Source organism: Lampetra fluviatilis, chromosome 24, assembly GCF_964198595.1.
Source record: "Lampetra fluviatilis chromosome 24, kcLamFluv1.1, whole genome shotgun sequence".
NCBI lineage: Eukaryota > Metazoa > Chordata > Hyperoartia > Petromyzontiformes > Petromyzontidae > Lampetra > Lampetra fluviatilis.
Genome location: NC_136298.1, coordinates 3,639,331 through 3,657,656, shown reverse-complemented (window position 1 = coordinate 3,657,656; position 18,326 = coordinate 3,639,331). Strand labels below are relative to the sequence as shown.

The 18,326-nt window shown below is 50.2% G+C and overlaps 1 protein-coding gene and 1 long non-coding RNA gene across 5 annotated transcripts in view; one reads left to right on the top strand and one right to left on the bottom strand.

Moving 5' to 3' along the window:
• AGBL4 (AGBL carboxypeptidase 4) overlaps nt 1-18,326 on the bottom strand; it is a 423,930-nt gene that overhangs the window by 232,211 nt on the left and 173,393 nt on the right. The window lies entirely within an intron of this gene.
• Nucleotides 16,791-18,326, top strand: part of LOC144941085 (uncharacterized) — a 67,971-nt gene continuing 66,435 nt past the window's right edge. Inside the window, exon 1 of the long non-coding RNA XR_013639219.1 lies at nt 16,791-16,814. This is a non-coding gene — a long non-coding RNA (uncharacterized LOC144941085). The remainder of the gene's footprint in view (nt 16,815-18,326) is intronic.

The following is an 18,326-nucleotide window of genomic DNA, read 5'->3' as shown; positions in this document are numbered from 1 at the left end:
AAACACTCTTTGGGACTCAGGGAAGCCTTCGTGGATTATGATTATATTATATTCGCAATTTGTTAACACCATACATATTCTACGGGCCCAGCCCAGATACTGCACATGTCGGTACCACGTGAGGTGGTATAACTTTAGCGGTTTAAATTTATCTTTGTGGCCAATAGCCGTGAATTGCTATTGAGTGGGGTTATGAAGTGATTCAGTCTTATAGGCCGCGTAATTTAATGGGCAAGTCTAAAGTTGTGATACCTTAGGCGGTGCAGTGATACCCCCATTTCCGACTCCCCCTTTAACTTTTTTGCACAAATACGCCGTCACGTGACGAACACCCTCATGTTGCGTCGCCTCAGCCCCACACTCACGTCGCTGACAACGTCGTCCGCCCTGTCTCGTTATCCGTCGCCTCCCAGCCTTCGTCTCCACCACCACCACCACCACCATCCCACCCCTTAAATCGCTTCGATTGACGTCTCTTCGATTTTCGTCATTGCGTCGTTCAGGAACGCATGTAAACCGTGGCGCCACGGTGGCTAAGAGATGTTAACTCCCTCGCCTGGTATACAGGAGGTCGTGAGTCCAATCACGACCCTGACGCCTGCTGCTGTATATGCTTCCGTCTTCAGGTGAAACCGTCACAGCAAAATTACTGTATCAAGTAAAAATATACAGCAATTTTGCTGTGACGGTTTCACCTAAAGACAGAAGCTTGTGTTGCCTCCGAGACGTCGTGATTTATTATTTTATTTCTTTTATTATTTCTATTATTTTTATTATTTATTTTTACCTACGTGACTTTACCGAAAAAACCTAAGAGCCTGCTGTATATTTGGAGTTTGCACGTTCTCTCCGTGGTCGCGGGGATGTTTTCTCCAGGTCCTCCGGGGTTTTCCCTCCGCATTTATAAACGCGTGTTTAGAGTGTTTGGCTACTTCTGTACATTTTCACATGATAAGCCACGTCGTTGAGCAATCATTTGCTGGCAGGTCCATTCTGAACAAGAGCCTATAGCAGCTCAGTGGGCCTTACCTGGCAAAATTGAAATAAACAGTTTACAGTTTCGTTTTCATTACTGTACGGACATCTGCTCTGGCCTACGGACGAACGGGCTGGGGGAAGCTTTCCTCCGATCACACGACGTCTGGAGTTTTGGCCCCAGTGACCCTGTCACTCTGGTGGCGTGACCCATGGGCTTGCCTGCGCTCGCTCTGAGACCGTGGAACTCACCGCTTCTGCTCGCTCACCAAGGAGTCCACGAGCGTTGCTTTTGTTCGAGACAAATCGTGAAGACTCATTTCTTCACATTGGTTCTCTCGGAATGATTCTTATCTTACTGAAGCGAGGTTTTGTTTGTTCGTTGATTTACGTTTCTACGCGCGAAGCGACTTTCCAGCTTGTTGCCCTTCGAAAATACTCCCACGAAAATGTTCCCGTTAAGAGAGCACGATGAACTAATAATAATCATGAGAACTATAAGTTGTGATGATTATTGTTGCTGTTGTTGTTGTTATTACTGGGGGTGCAGTGGTATTGCAGTGTCCACGCTTAGGTGGCGGCTCACGGCTAGAGACATCTGAACCAGCCCTGGGCAAAGCCCCTTTCGCGAACTCGCACTGACCAGCCGCGGTGACGCTACGGTCAATCAGCCGCTGCGAGCGAAATGCAACCGAGAGGTTTTAATGCAGCATCGGATTGGCAAACGGCAGGATATTATCGTTAGAGTAGGTTTTTACCCTTTTTTTGGCAACAAAACAGGTGTTAAGATGTTAAAACACCAAACTGAAACCTTTTGCAAGGAATCGTATCTGCATTAACCACAGATACTTGTGATGAAAATACAAAAAAAAAACATGACAGTAAATGCATTGTCTTTGAAACTGATTGGTCCACACCAGAAACAGCTTTCTCCGATTAATGCAGACGTGATTATTTGCAAAAGGTTTACGTTTGGTGTTTTAACATCTTAACACCTGTTTTGTTGCCAGAAAAAAGGGGAAAACCTATTCTTATATATTGACACTGGCAAAGGAGGTCCCAGGATGTATCGTTGTTATTATATTTTTTCTCATTGAATTGTCTCCCTGCTCAAAACGAGGAACGTGATGACTCATTCCCATTGGTAGCCATGACAAACAGTGACGATGTCAATACATAGCGATGGCATGTGCTTGTCCAGCCTTTTCGATTTATTCTGTAACATGGTTGTTTTATTTTTCTCATTTCCTTTGGATTTATTTGATGCACTTTATTTTGTCGTTGCTCCTGTAATGTTCGCTTTGTTCACGAACACAGGGGGAAGGCGTTCGAGCCGAGACTTGAACAGGGTGAAAAGACTTGGCAGAGCCAGTGGTCGAATCTACATATATTTGCTTTGCTAACATTATGGACTGGAAGCAATACAATTAATATACCAGGTAAGGCATCTGTTTCGTTAGCTACATGAATACAAATTTTAGTCGTTCGGTCAACATGCCCTTCGTATGTTTAGTATCATGTATTATTTTACTTTGAATAGCGGGTCGAGCGAGCAATTGCAGGGCTGCACCTTTACCCTTTCCTACTCGTACCTGCATGGACACCGGAGGCGAGATGTTAACTCCCTCGCCTGGTATGCAGGAGGTCGTGGGTTCGATCTCGACCCCGACGCCTGCTGTATATTTGGAGTCTGCGTGTCTCTCTCTCCCCGTGGTCGCGTGGATTTTTCTCCGGGTCGTCCGGTTTTCCCCTCTACATTTATAATCAACGCCACGCGTTTACAGTATTTGCCTGCTATACATTTCCACGTGATGCAAAGCCGATTTGTTGAGCTATCATTTGTGATAGCCAGGTCGCTTCTGAAAAAGAGTGATATAGCTCAGTGGGCCTTTACCTAGTAAAATAAATATAGTGGTTGCATTTTTAGTAGATATTCAAAATACAACTACGTTGCCCTTGACTCCTCATTGCCACGTCCGCTTGTAACTTTGTTAGATGAACGCACTTTGTTAAGTGTGTCATATGTTTTGTCTTTCGCTGGCAAACTCTCACTTTCTCGCCAAGTTTCCCATTTTTAAAGACTACGCATCGCGTTCCAAAAACAACAACAACAACAACAACAAAAACAACTCCACCGAGGGGGGGTCGCGTGCGAACCGCGATTTAGAGCGCCATCTGAGCTGCGATTTCACAGTCGAGGAATTTGGGCTGACGACGACGACGGTTGGCACAGGGAGTCGGTGACTCCAGTGAGAGAGATACCGGGAGGAAGAGAGAGAGAGGTGAGGCGTGGAGGTGACTGTGATAATGAGGTCCTGGGACAACAACACGTGTCGGCGCTATGAAGACCCCGGTCTCGCGCGCAGTTACGACGGAGACATCTGGTTGGTTTGAAGTGTGGGCCTGAGTTCTGCCGGAAGGGGGTAAATCCTGACACCCACTGAACTTATGTAACGTGGAACTTGTTTCGCACCGTACGTAGCCAAGCGTGCTAACCGGAGGTGCGGGGGAAGGACAACAAACTAAACACAAATAGCAGGTCTGAAGAAATGAGTTTTCAATCTAGATTTACAAGTGCATAGCTCCAGTGGCTTCCTAATATCGGATGGAAGAGCGTTCAAGACGGACACAGAAGCGCATCTGAACAGGGGATGACACTGAAATCTCTACATGGCTGGATTCAATCCGCAGTCAGACTCAATCCATCGTTTTACAATGTTGTTACATTGATTTTATATTTCGTGAATGCATCCCATTGCAAAACCCTGGGCGATACGTTATCCTTGTAGATGTGTATGTGGAACTTATTTCGCATTGTATGTAGCCAACCGTGCTCGGGTAGGACAACAAACCAAATGCAAACAAATCCGTTCGAAAGGAATGAGTTTTCAATCGAGATGATTTAAAAGTGCCAATAGCACCAGTGGCTTCCTGTGTGTTGTGTCACGCAGCTCCACCTGTGCCTTCGCTCCAACTAACAAAGCTGGGCTAAGAGGCAAGCAACACGTTTCGGAACCGCGTGGGTTCACTGGAGATGGTGGACGGTGCAGGGTGGACATTGCACTGGACATGGTGGACGGTGCAGGGTGGACGTTGCACTGGAGATGGTGGATGCCGCAACGCAGGTTTCGTCGTTTCTAGTTGACGCAGGCGGGCACTTGTGTGGGTCCCGAGGTGGTTGTAATGAAAGCGGCGTTGATGGCCGTGTCTGGGGATTGGTTGCGCACACATTCGCTGCATCCCTGTGTTTATGTAGGAACCGTATCGTGAACTTCTTTCCCGCCGTACGCAGCCAACCGTGCTAATAGGAAGTCCGGTTCGTTTCACGGTTAATCGAGCACATGCCCGTTGGGGCCCAAAACGGCCCGGCGGCCAGTAACAATCAGCGAGGTTTAGTATTAGAACTTGGCAAAAAGAGACGATGGGATGGGAATTCCAGAGCGCCCCAGTGCGGTGTGCGAGAAGCAACGAGAGAGGAAACGCGACCTGCGGTGCGGTGGTTGAGCGCCGTGTGATCGAGACGGTGCATGCAGTCTGCTAGACCGAGTCTTCAACAAAGGTAGAGAAATCAATGGGTGACGTTCACAGGCACAATGTCCACGGTAGTAGCGATAGAACGCGGCTATGATCAGAGCATGGGGGTACGACTCGAGGGATGTTGTACAAGAAGCAGAAGGTCGTGAGCGGGAGGCTAAGAGACACTGTGTGAGAAGGGCAGGTTTTCGAAGGACTACATAAGCCGCTTCGGAGGGATAGAGAGGTCAAGTTTGATGTTCGGAGACGATGTTTTAGTCACGAGTAATGTCTGTGCTCCTGTCCGGGTCAAAAGGTTAGGCTCTTTAACATCAGCTGCCAAACAATGGCTGGCATCCTCCACCCAACCGCAATGGCATCGGAGAATTCTCAATTTTGGAAAGGTAAAAAAATGAAAATTCGTTTCTCAAGCACGCAGAGGGACAAACGATCATCTCCACTGGCAACCGTGAGCACGGCGCTGAATCATTCGTCATTGCTATGGAAAGAGCTTTTATCTGTATGAAACATGCCGATGCTGAAATCTCACAAAACGGGTACGAGTTTTGTGCCGTCTCTTTCTCAGTTGTATCTCGATTGTGCCATCGCTGTCACGAGACGCAGACATTTCCACGAGGAACGTTTGTGAATAGCAGTAGAAAATCACCTCCATGTTCGAGAGATATTTCCGAAAGATGATGTACGCGTGTTGAACTTCTGTCGCAACGTAGTTAGCCAACCGTGCTAATCGAAGGTGCTGGGGAAGGACAACAAAAAACAGTTCTAAACAAATGAGTTAAAGGTGCATAGAACTACTTCTGAGCACCCTTTAATTGTCCTTTTACCCACACCAAGTGGTGCACCTTTTGACACACGCCATGCTACAGAGGACATGATTGCAAGACAAGCGAACAAAAGTGTGTCATCCTGGAAATTAAGTAAATAACCAAAAACTTGTAAGCAGGATGGGACCGCCCGACGCGCCACGCTTCAGAATGCGGTTTAATCGCAGGCAGTTGGAAAACCTGACTTCTCATGAAAGATTTCAGCGGTGGTCCACCCGGTGCTCTGACATGGCCATCGTGAACCCCTTCGAGCGGCACGATATTCCAGTGGGACGGTGCATGTCGGTCAAAAACAAGGAAAGAAAATAAATGAAGACAAATAAATGTATTCGACGTCGAAATCCGCTCTCGCGTTTCCGCAACTCTGAAGTAGTTTTTATTCTTTGTTGGCGGCGAGTCTTACGCGCTCGTTTCGTGCAGTTCTTCAGTTGCCGCCGGGCTCGCACGACAACAACGGATCTCACGAAGGTGTTGGGCCCCTTTGACAAACAAATAGAAAGGGCGATGAACCTTCGCCGTCAACTCCCGCTTCACGCCCCACCACCCTGCCCCCCGTTTGACGCCCCCGCGACTCCCGGCGGAACCACGCAAACAAAACCTGGAGCCAGGTCCTGCGAGGAGTGAGAACCGGGAGGCATCAAGACCAACGGCATCCACAGCAGTGATTTCGATTTTATTTTTTCTCCCTTTTACCCCCTGACGCTTGGTTTTTAACGACGTCTGCTTCATGCCGAACACATGGCTCACCAATCAGCAGGCTGCGGGAGTCGAGTTTGGGAATCCGACTGTGTAAGTAAACCGGCGCAAACTATCTGCCATTGTCAATCCACGCAAATGATGAAGGACTCCGCAGGCCTTGTCGGTCATGCGAGGTGGTTTTTGATGGGTTTTTTTACAAATACTTCATCCGCTCGACAGCGCAGCTTGGTGACGGAGGAGTAGTGCCAGGACCGGTTCAGGTATCACTCGCCGCGAATGTTAGCCATGGCCAGGAGTCGAACTCGGGTCTCTGGGCTCAACCAAAGAAGTAGTCGATTGCCCTACAGGACGTTGGTTTGATTACTAAACTAATCGGAACGCGCGTGTGCCGCTGCACCGGCAGGTGGCGTGGGGGTTTCCCACCTTCGCGAGGCAGGATGTGGGGGTCAGCCATCATTTTTAAAAGCCCCCCCCCCCCTCCCGGAGTAATCGACCACAAAGTTTCGGTCGAACGATCGGCGTAAGCGCCTAACACAATCCAGCTCTCCGATTCTGAGGTCAGCCTTCAACATCGCAAGGCTACCAGTTCAAGACAGAGACTTTTTTTTTAACCAGGTAAGGCCCACTGAGCAACCTAGCTCTTTTGTAGAAGCGAACCTGGCCATCACAGATGATAGCTCAACGAAGTGGCTTATCACGTGGAACTTTATAGCGGCCAAATACTCTAAACGCAAGTTGATACTAAATGTAGAGGGAGAGAGACACGCAAACTCCAAATATACAGCAGCAGGCGTCAGGGTCGGGATCGAACCCACGATCTCCTGTGTACCAGGCGAGGTAGTTAACATCTCATAGCCACCGTGATAATGATGAGAGAGATACCGAAAACTCCAAATATACAGCAGCAGGCGTCAGGGTCGGGATCGAACCCACGATCTCCTGTATACCAGGCGAGGTAGTTAACATCTCCTAGCCACCTCGGAGCTTCGTTCCAGGCCACAAGAAACATGATTGGTGGGCCATGTCCAACACAGCCCCGGTCCACCCCCTCCCCACCGCTTCACAAACTCGCTCTGATACCCCCTCCCCCGCCCCCCCGTGAACGACGCCGTGTAGGGAGGGAGGAGGGGGCGGGGGGGCCTTCACCCCGGCCTTCACCCAGCGATAAGTTGACAACGCGGCTGTACATCTCGGAATCTGAAAGATAAATGTTGAGTCACCCACGAGTGGCATAGCAGCGGGAACAATTAGACGCCACCGCCAAGCCTCTGAAAGTCATATTTTTTAAACACCCTTTAGGAGAAAATGGTGTTTCGGTCGAAGTATTTAACTCCAGGGCAGATTTCTTTCTTTCTTTCTTCTTCTTCAATTCCTGTCATCGCAACGAGAGCCAAAATTGCTCGCCGTCGGCTGAGTTGCATATCGCACCTCGGAAAGAATCCCAATCGTGGCCTCCAATCGTCCATCACCAACTTGGGGGCCCCTGCAGCGCCCGCGAGCACGGCGGAGAGCGCGCGATGCTCGCACGGACGTCGCGCGGGTATAGAGCGCACATCGTGGTCGGGCGGGAACGGGGTGTTGATATGAGGAGACGCACTGGCAAGTATTATTATTCTTCAATGCGTAATAAACTGCAATACATAGAGAGAGAGAGAGACTTTCGAGAGGGATTCGCTGCAGCTCCTCCGCCACTTGTCACACGCGTACTGAAGGCGCGAGGGTGCGCGCGCACACACAAAGACAAAGACCCCCCCCCCCCCCGGTGTAGCCTTAACAGACTGTTGGGGCAAGTGCTGTTAGCGAGCGCCTATGAAGGCCGGTACGGCACGCGAGGCGGTGGGTGGCCAGTAACACGCCCGACCGCCTTTGTATCCCCGGTGTCGTTGTTTACACACTGCATTTGAGGCTGAGTCCACCTCGGGGAGGCCCAGGACCGGTTCAGATAATCGGTGTCGGCCGTGAGGTTTGTAGCGCAGCGCGCTAACCGCTCCACTACCACCTCCCCCACTTTAGTTTGGCGCACACACGCACGCACACGCGCGGGTTATTTCTACATTTGCACGGCTGGCCGGTCTGGCCGGGCCCTGCCGTCTATTGATGTCTTCACCTATTTGCGCACGCGGGCCCCTTGCGCACGCGAGCGCGGCGCGTCCCGCCCGCTTCGCGTTTAGCCACGAGGCCGTCAAAACCGCGCGCCCGCGGGCGCAGCCCTCGCTACGATCAGGCAGAGAGGCTTGGGAGCCGGGGCTCCGTTCTCATCCGCGAGCGTAAACAAACACAAACTGTCGACGGTAAATGATGTCGGGGGAAACCTGGCGATGGTGGCCTTCCACTAGGTTAGGTCAGCTGCGAATTGATCGGTTTATTTTTCACGCTTTTTCATTTTTTCTGACTTACCCCCGAAGAGTGATTCAAGACCACTCTTCGGGTGGAAGTGCTGCCCGGTTTTCACGGCGTGTGTTCCCTCATTACATCATTTGCGAGCGGTTTTTCTTCTTTGTTTTTTTTTAAACACGTGGAAAATGCGGGCCATGACGCCGGCACACAACGGCCTAGAAATTACGTTACACCATCCTTAATGTTCACTGTGAAGTGGGCACTGTGTAACTTACGGTTAATACACTGCATTAACCAGGGCCGCCTGCCAGATTTGAACCACGAACCTATGCAACAAGTTGTGAACGTGCATAGCACTCAGCCTACTGATACTGGTAGGAACACCCTGGTTCCACCAGCACACAGGGGATTATTGTGTCCGTCCGTCGTGCATCCAAAAATGGGAGGGGTGGGGCTGGGTGGAAAGGGGAGGGTGGGGAGGGGCTGGGTGGGGAGGGAGGGGCTGGATGGGGAGGGGAGGGTGGGGAGGGGCTGGGTGGGGAGGGTGGGGCTGGGTGGGGGGTAGGAGGGGTGGGGCTGGGTGGAGAGGGGCTGGTCACCCCGTGGTGCCCTTATAAAACTCAACGTTTAACCTACTCACGCCGGCTTGTGCCCGCCCTCACAGTCGGGCATATTTGAGGAATACACCACGCCGCCGTTGACCCTGGCCATTGACCGAGCAACCCAACGTTCCTACCAGCTCCTTCTGCAGGAATGTGTTTATCAACCGCCGGGCGGTGGCGGCTGTGCACGTGACTGCCTGTCATCTGTTGTCTGCTCTGTAATCCAGGCAGCAGCGAGTGTTGGTGGATCACACAGAGACGGTGTGAAACTCCCTTCTACCTGTGAGCATCGAGGAGGTGCCCACACCCTGGCTCAGCAGAAGGCATCCCATGGAAAAAATGTGGGACTCCCAACTGTCCCGTCTGTATGATGATAGAGCGTTTCTCCCTGGCACACGTGATGTTCCTCCGGGCGCTCCGAGTTCCTCCCACGTGCAAGCGCTCATTAATTGGCCGATAACACCTGCACGTATAGAGGACCGCAGAGCTTGGGCAATTGTCGGTGCCAGCTGATCGTGGGGCCACCCTCTTGTTTATCAGTGGTTCCTGATCGCGCCTCTTGAGTCATTATCTCTATGAGATTGAGCGAATACTGTGGGCGTTATATGCTGAAGTAATAATAATCATCATTATGATTATACAACGTGAACCAGGGCAGCCTGCTGGTTTCGAACCGCGAAACCGCTGCAACGGGCGGTGAGTGTGCCACCGCAGGCCACGCACGCGATGTTTGATCGACATCGGCAACTGGGGAGACGCAGGTCAGCGGGCACCTTGCCTGGGCGGTGTGACCAGCACCTGACAACCACCTCACACACCGGCAGTGTATTTGGCCAACCACGAGGATTTTGTAAATTTTGCATCGAAATCGAATTCCTCCCAGAGGCAGTAAGACGGGGCACGTGAAGTCGAGAGTGCAGGTGAGTCACTTCGTTTTGTATCAGAATATTTATTTAGGCTGCAAGATGAATCCGATGAGCTTATAAAGCAATTTTTCACAGATGTTCATTATGGACTGGTCAGCAAACGATACAAAAAATAGAGAACATTTTAAGAAATCCATTAAATGTAAGATTCGGCAAGGCAGCAAAAACAAGAACAAAGACAGTCCCAGACCACCCCAAGATAACACCACACAGTAGTCCCTCGATAATACAGCACAGTAACATTGAACTAACTTTGTATGAATGTATGTTGAACTTCTTTCGCACCGTACGTAGCCAACCGTGCTCATCGGAGGTGCGGGGTTAGGAGAAACGAAACACAGTAAAAGCAGTTCTAAAGAAATGCGTTTTCAATCTAGATTTAAAAGTGCATAGCTCCAGTTGTATTTGAAGGTCAAGGAAGGCGCGTGGCCTCACCCAAACACAAACATGGATCATTGCTAATCTCTGTTGCCTGCCCTAAGTCGGCAGGATAAACTTCCTATGGTATGATCACTGCTGACTCTCATCGTCTTCACCGTGGCTAGGAACTCAACTGTTACGGCCTTCCGATCGTGACGGCTGCCCTCAGATTTGTAGAGCTGGACCGTTATAGGCGCTTCTTCTTATGTCGATGAATCGACCGAAACTTGTGGACGATTACTTTTAAAAACGATGGCTGACCCCCACATCCTGCCTCGCGAAGGCAGGAACCCCGGCCCCTCCCCCCCCCCCCCAAGCAGTCACGACCGTCACCCGCCATGCAGCGTCGCGACAACGGCGAGGACACCGACCGGGCATGGCACCCGAACGAGATCGCCCCCACGGGGATGCCCATAAGGTGACGCCCCCCACCCCCCCCCCCCCCCCGGACAACCCCCACGGAGACACCCCCAGCGGGGACACCCCCAGCGGGGACACCCACGGGCGTGGAGACAGAGCGATGAGATCGGCCCAGTAGCACGAGTGCCGGGTGGATTGTAGCGTTGCGACGCCGTGAGCGATGGCGACGGCATTGGGGATACCTTCATCAATCAGTGGATGACGACGATGATGATGACGACGATGAGAAGTTGTAAGCCTTTTTGTTTCATATAATGTCACGTGGAGAAGAGAGAGGGGGAGAGTACGGTGGTGGGAAGCGAAGAGGGTGCCAAAATGGAAAGTATTGGTTAGGAAGCGAATATGGCTAATCTCTTCACGTGACCGCGGCTAACTTAGACATCGAATGCAAAGTGGTAGCCAGGGTACCTTCCAGGCCTAACGGTGGGATAGACCGCTGGGCTGCCTCCGTTGGGATCCGGGGCTCCGCTATGCGATTCAGCCACCGATGATGAAATCGAGTTTTTTTTTTAAGTGTTGCAAGCTGGACGGTCTCGGCCTGCTCACAAACAAAGCCACCTTGTAAACTTGGTTTGTGACTCAAATTGGTAATTTCCAACTCCGATAAGTAAGTACAAAAAAAAATCGCCTGATTGACATACGGCAATCACTCTTCACAGGGGATATGTAAATGGTGCGCCAACCGAGTGCGGACGAGAGGGCGACCGAAATTATTTCAGAAGATGTGTCCGCGATGCCACCTCCCAGGGCCCATTCCCCGTCGCGGCGTGAAGCTAGACCACTCGCAGAGAGACAGAGAGAGACACGGAGAGAGTTGTGGATCAAAACTCTGTTGCCTTGCTATGCCACACTGATAACACACAGTACTGAAACGTATCCCAGGAAGGATTTTTAAGACCCCCACAAAAAAAAACATGAAACGCCTCAATTCCAATTATGTCGGATGACGCCTCGAGTGTGCCTGTGTTAAAGCATGAAGTGGCTTTAATTCGGGGATACATGCCATGATTCCAAGCAGCACTGCATTATCTTAGGTTTATGGATGTACCATGTGATTGTGGGTGTGTGTGAACGTGCGTGTGTGTCTGTACCTGTGAACGCGCTGCGCAACGAACCCGGTGACCCGAGTTCGATTCCGTTCATGGCCAACACCAGTGATGATTATCCGAAATGGTCATGGGCCTCCCCTAGATCGACTCAGCCTCAAAATGAGTACCCGGTGGGGTGCGTAGTAAACATCGCTACTGGGGAGACAAAGTCGGCCGGGCGTGGTGCTGGCCACCCACCCCTCGTGCGCCGTGCCGGCATTCATAGGTGCTCGCTAACTGCACTTGCCCCAACAGCCTGCTCAAGGCTATATGGAGGGTCTTTGTTTTGTACATGCGTAATATCCACTGTGCATTTCGAGCACTCGCCTTTCAAAATTCTCACGGCACATTAGCCGCCTTTGTTAACATTCACGATGCGCAGCATGTACAGCGGAATGGAAATTCTAATTTCAAAAGAGGCAGGAAAAAAGAGAGACATGCTTGTATCTGATCTGAGTGTGTATTTGACAAAACGGTCATCTCGTGGAGAAATCGGCCCCCTGCCATGGGAACGTCGAAATTCCAACGCTGGTTTAGCACCACCGATGGAGTGGAGCTCTGCCAAGTATAAGCAGGGAGAAGCTTTCAAATGTTGGTTGTTCGCTGTTTTAATATCATCGCTATCAACGTGCCCTCGACAGATCTCAGAAGGTAAGCAGGAAACCAGCCTGGGATAGTGCCCGGATGGGTGACCTCAGTCAGCACCCCTCCCCCCACACCCCCCCCCCCCCAAGCTACTTTCACCAACCAGCACTGGCCAGCCGTGGGGGAGTACGGTCAAAGGATTGCGCATAAGTCACGATGTGTGTGTGGGGGGGGGGGGCACTCATCCAGCAGTGGATTAACAAAGAAACAGCCTGTACACGTACTGTAACTACTAATACAGCGACGAGAGAAATAGCCGAGTTTCCCAATAATTGTACGGAAATAACTCCCTCCGTATAACAATGATAACATTCGAACAACCTATTCCACTGACGAACAACCACTTCCACCGACGAGCCGGAGCTTTATACGCTTATCAACGCCGGAGGAGAATAAGAATTTAATTCCAGAGTGCATATTTTTTAAGGAGGCAGCGTTGTGTTATAAATCACACGAGAAACAGGCATATCTCCACTATTGCCTAAAAAACCCATAACGTGCGGCTAAAAGCAGAAATTGGCTTCGAGCATTAGAAACGCGCATTACTTTTTAATTTAAAGCTGGCCGTCTGGCAGAGCCGAGATCAATACAAATGTAGTTTATACTGGGGGGGGAGGGCACGCGCGGTGGGAGGGGAATGGATGCTAAAATCCATCACGGCCACCTGATGTGTGTCATTTTGAGGATATATGAGGCTTTTAGGAGCGCGAGAGGAAGGCAAGTCTGTAAGAGTTAATGGCCTGAGCTGTTAATAGAATGGCTGTGGTGGTGGTGGCGGCGGCGGCGGAGGTGGTGGTGTCGGTGGTGGCAATTGTGGTGGCGGTGGTGGTGGTCGTGGCTCTGGTGGCGGTGGTAGTAGTGGTGGCTGTGGTGGTGGTGACATTGGTGGTGGTGGTGGCAGTAGTGGTGGTGTCAGTGGTGGCTGTGATGGTGGTGGTGATGGTGGCGGTGTAGTGGTGGTGGTGGCTGTGGTGGCTATGGTATTGGTGGTGGTAGTGGTGGCAGCGGCGGTAATGGCTGTGGTGGTGGTGGTGACGGCGTCGGTGTTGGCTGTGGTAGTGATGGTGGTGGTGGCGGTGTAGTGGTGGTGGTGGCAGTGGTGGCTATGGTATTGGTGGTGGTAGTGGTGGCGACGGCAGTAGTGGCTGTGGTGACGGCGTCAGCGGTGGTGGTGGTGGTGGTGGCTATGGTAGTGGTGGTGGTGGCAGCGGTGGTGGTGGTGGTGGTGGCAGTGGTGGAGGTGGTGGCTGTGGTGGCGGTGTTTGGGAAAATATGAAATTGTAGATCCGCTCTAAATGAGAAGGCGATGAAGATGAATTTGAAATGGAAGGGTGATCAACACATTCTAATGCGTGGATACAATTAAGGAAATAACAGAATACATAAAAAAAGCAGTTACACCACTATAACGACAGTTACAACTTCCATTTGTAACACGCCGATAATTGAACACACTTCTTATGAAGTTATAAGTGATAATCATCATTGCTATTAACATCAGCAGAAGCATCATCATCATTAGTTATAATTAGTAACCATGGCAATAGCAGAATCATCATCATCATTGTTAGCTGTCATTAGTAACCATGGCAAGAGCAGAATCATCATCATAATCGTTATCATGGAATACAGCTCATTCATTATGCTCAGTGTAAATGTTTTCATTTCACGAGATCATCTACTTGAACGTTAGCCTTCATTTGTTCGATTCAGTTATTTCAATCATCATCGTTCATACAAGTTCACAAAATTACATTTCAATAAAATGTTTCTCCCTCGCAGTAATTATTCCCAAAAATCGAATTAACAATTGCGACACACATGGCTACTTTCGGATTTCAAAACTATGTCATACTAATTTCTGCATTATATTCATAAAACCATCCCTATAAACAGTATATTCAGTATGTAATACACATAACAGCATAAATAATCGCAAATAACAGGTTCTTGATATGCATAACAACATTACACAGATGCAGATTGCAAACTGTAATGAGGAAAGCTTGTTATTCCTACACAAATAATTTACAAAGCGATCATAATCATGATTATCACAACAATAATACCAATGCGATTTATAAGGAGCGCAATATTGCACGGACATGAGTGACCGTGACTCTTGAGGCACGGAGCCAGGTTAGGGAGGAGGTGGGGGGACCTCAAAGAAAAGGTGAAGGCCTCTAAGAGGAGGTGGAGGCCTCTAAGAGGAAGTGGGGGCATCCAAGAGGATGTAGGGGTCTCTAACAGGAGGTGGGGACCTTTAATTGTCTCTTAAACGCCGGTGTGGATTGAACGCTGCTGCTGCTGCTGCTGTGCAGCATGGGACAATGGCCCCATTCCAGATGGCTTGGGTCACACGTTACTGGACTTACATCTTACGAAGAATTGACCAACAATCCCTTTAGAAATTAAGAAAACACAAACACAGATAAAATAGGAATGTGGAATATCCATTCCTGGCTCATGGCCACACATGGAGATGAGCTCTATCCACCACTCATTTGCAAAGGGGAGAAACTATGCATATCCACTTTGAGTAAAACAAATTTTTACCGGCTAAAATTACCTTGCTTCAGTCCTCCCTTCGGGTTGTTTTTTTCCACTGCTAAACCTGATCCGTGCCGCTAACATTACGATCGTTGAACATCTGACGTGGGCGTCGTGTGTTCGAGCGTACCCGACGGGTGCAATCTAAGACAATCACGATTAACCCTGACCCTGGCGCTGCTTGGCCCCGAGCCAGATTAAGACGTCGTCGTGAGAGGTTTAGAGTTTCACGGTTTGGCTCGAGTTCGGCACGGCAAATAGCAAGTGGAAAACCGCCTGTACCGTAAGGGCATGGGGCTGGCTCCGCTCAGATGTGTCAGTGGGGTGCCGCGGTGGTGAGATGTTAAATACCTCACCTGGTATATTGGAGGTGGTAGGTTCGATCCCAACTCTAACGCCAGTTGTATATTTGGAGTTTGCATGTTCTCCCCATAGGCGCATTAATTTTTATCCAGGTCCTCAGTTTTGCCCTCTGCGTTTAGAATCAACGTGCGTTTAGAGTATTTGGCTGCTATAAATGTCCACACGATAAGCCACTTCATTGGGCTATCACTTGTGATAGCCAGGTCGCTTGTAAAAAAAGCAATATAGCTCAGTGGGCCTTGACTGGTATAATAAAAAATAGTTTCGCTTAGTTTTAGTTCAGGTGGAAAAGGAGTCAAATTTGTCTCCTGCTCAAGCGAGTAAAGCTGCAGAGCCCATCCCACGTTGGCAGCTCTGAACCAGTCACTGTGATTCTACATTCCCACGGTGGCGATCAGTGTGCACATAGGGCGAGGAGCACTGATAGCATCTGCGCAAAAGTGGCACTCGATTTATTGCTCCCAGCGAGTTGATGGGCACAAGCGCTTGCGAGTTGAGCGCCCGAACGAGAACGCCTCTGCCTCTGTGAATACCGCATCGCAACATTTGTAGCAAGTTTATAAAATCCTCCCCGACACAGCGTTTACCCAGCCAGCAGTATACATGGGTACACCACAATTTGGCCCGATCCGCAGGTCAAGTGCGGTGGGGTAAAGAGCGGGTACGTACAACCAACTCCCAGACATCTGGCCAGTGCAGATGAGTAGTAGTCCTAGACACCCTCTAAAGGAGCTGTGTCGAGAAGTGGAGCCCTTCTGCCAGCAGCTGGCGTGAGCAGCAAATTCAGGGATGCGTCTTTTAAGTTTGTTTGTTTGTTGTTGTTGCTGTTGTTGTTGTTTACACACGAGAGTAAAAGCGGCCACTTCTCTAAAAGCGCGGCCTACGAAAATGACCTCGTCGCGCGCCTCCCTCCTCCCCACGGGGGCACTCCGAGCATCGGGGCAGGCGGGCGGGCGCAAGGCGAGCGGGGATTAAAAAAAAAGAAATCGAAACGGGGCGGAAAGAATTGGAGTAAAGAGGCTCGTCAGCGATAATGACGGTTCGTGGCGCCAAACTCATTACTCGGCTGACGCGGGCGGGTGGGTGGGGGGAGCGCATTTCGAAACACAAGAGTGCAGCACGGAGCGATGCTACGAGGGACCATCTGTTGTTGCCTGCGCCGCTATCCCAGCCAAAAGTTCATTGAACGCACGTCCGTCCCCACGCAGTGCCCCGAGCCGAATGTTTTACGAGAAAATTGCAGAAAACTCCACGCCGTGGTGGTGCTACAACGAAAGGTGACGTTCAGTCACAAGGTAAGTTACTTTTTCATCATTGTCAGCCACGACCTATCCACTGCTGGATGAAGAGCCCCCCCCCTCCGCAAGAAACCAGCCGCCCACGTCTCGAGGCGCTGTGAAGCATCTGCCCATCGCGCACCCACGCAACGAGGTGACTTGGGGCTCCGTGGTGGCGAGATGTTAACTATCTTCGTGGTCTACAGGAGGTGGTGGGTTCGATCCCAACCCTGACGCCTGTATATTTGGAGTTTACGTGTTCTCCCCGTGGTCGCATGGATTTTTGTCCGGGTCCTCCGTTCTTTTTTTCCCCCTCCACATTTAGAATCGACGCACGTTCAGAATATTGGGCTGCTTTACATTTCGACGTGATACACCACTTCGTTGAGCTATCGCTTGTGGCCAATGTCGCTTCTGTAAAAAAAAGCTAAATGCTAAAACGAGAAAATAACAAATTTTTATTTTATAAACTTCGTAGCTCCATCTCCACGGGGGTGGAGCGGGGTGGGGGGGCGCAGCCCCAGGCATTGTTCGTAGGTACATCCTCCCTCCCACGGCTGCCACTCCATAATCGCCCCCTTCTAGCGACGTGTCCTGCCCAAAGCCCCCACTTCACTTTCCTCGGCAGTCGATAGCAGGTCCCTGGCTTGCGTTTGAGAGCAAACGCATGCAGCGTGTGATCTCGCGCCCCCACCCACCCCACCCAACCACCGCTCTCTTCCCTCTGAGCGTAGCCGCGAGCATGACTTGTTTGCGTGCCGTGTCCTCAGTGAACATTTCCCATTTCTTACCGAGGACGTCACAGCGGGCAATGTACGCCGATATGGAAAAAAACCGGTTCGCTTGGTGCACGTTTTGTATGTTGCTGGCCACGTCAATAAAACGGATTACCGAAATCTGCGGCAGTAGATGAAGTCTGTCCTCGACTCATATTTTCTAATGAAGAATCATCAAACAATCCACAGAAATGTGGAGAAATCGCGCAGTCACCAGATGTAGGGGTCAGAGCTCTCTCCACGATGTCTTCATAGCTAAAGAATCACTCGTGGGAAAACACAGCTCCTCGTGAAAGATGAAGCGACGTGAGCTGTTTGAGGCCTCGGATGATGATGATGATGATGATGGACCAAGTGCGTTGCACGTCAAGGGAAATGGTGTCGAGAAATAACGCGAATTTCGTCGTTTATTTTTTGTGTCAGGCCATTGACTTCACGATCACCCAAAATATAATTATCGGCCGCCGTGACCTGTCCACTGCTGGATGAATGCGATGCAAAATTCCACGTCAAACAATTATTGTTGGCGCAGTAAATGCTTGTACACGTGACAATTTTCATTGTTTGGCTATGTCGGTGGTGGAGGGTTTTATGACATAAACTTGACCAAATTATTACGTGGCCTAACCCATAATTGATTACAAATTATAATGGCTCCAAAACACTATGTATGTTGAGTTATGATAATATACTTTATATATATAATGTACAGCCCTATGTCAATGTGCTGATAGGCGACGGCTTTCTCATGCCATGTCGGTCATGGGAATTGTTTGACACCACTTCACCGCCCCGGTGAGTGGCGGGTTTGGCTGCAGCCGAGGCCCCAGGACCGGTGAAGCCATCGCTCACTGCTGATGTCATCCACGGCCAGCAATTGAACTCAGCGG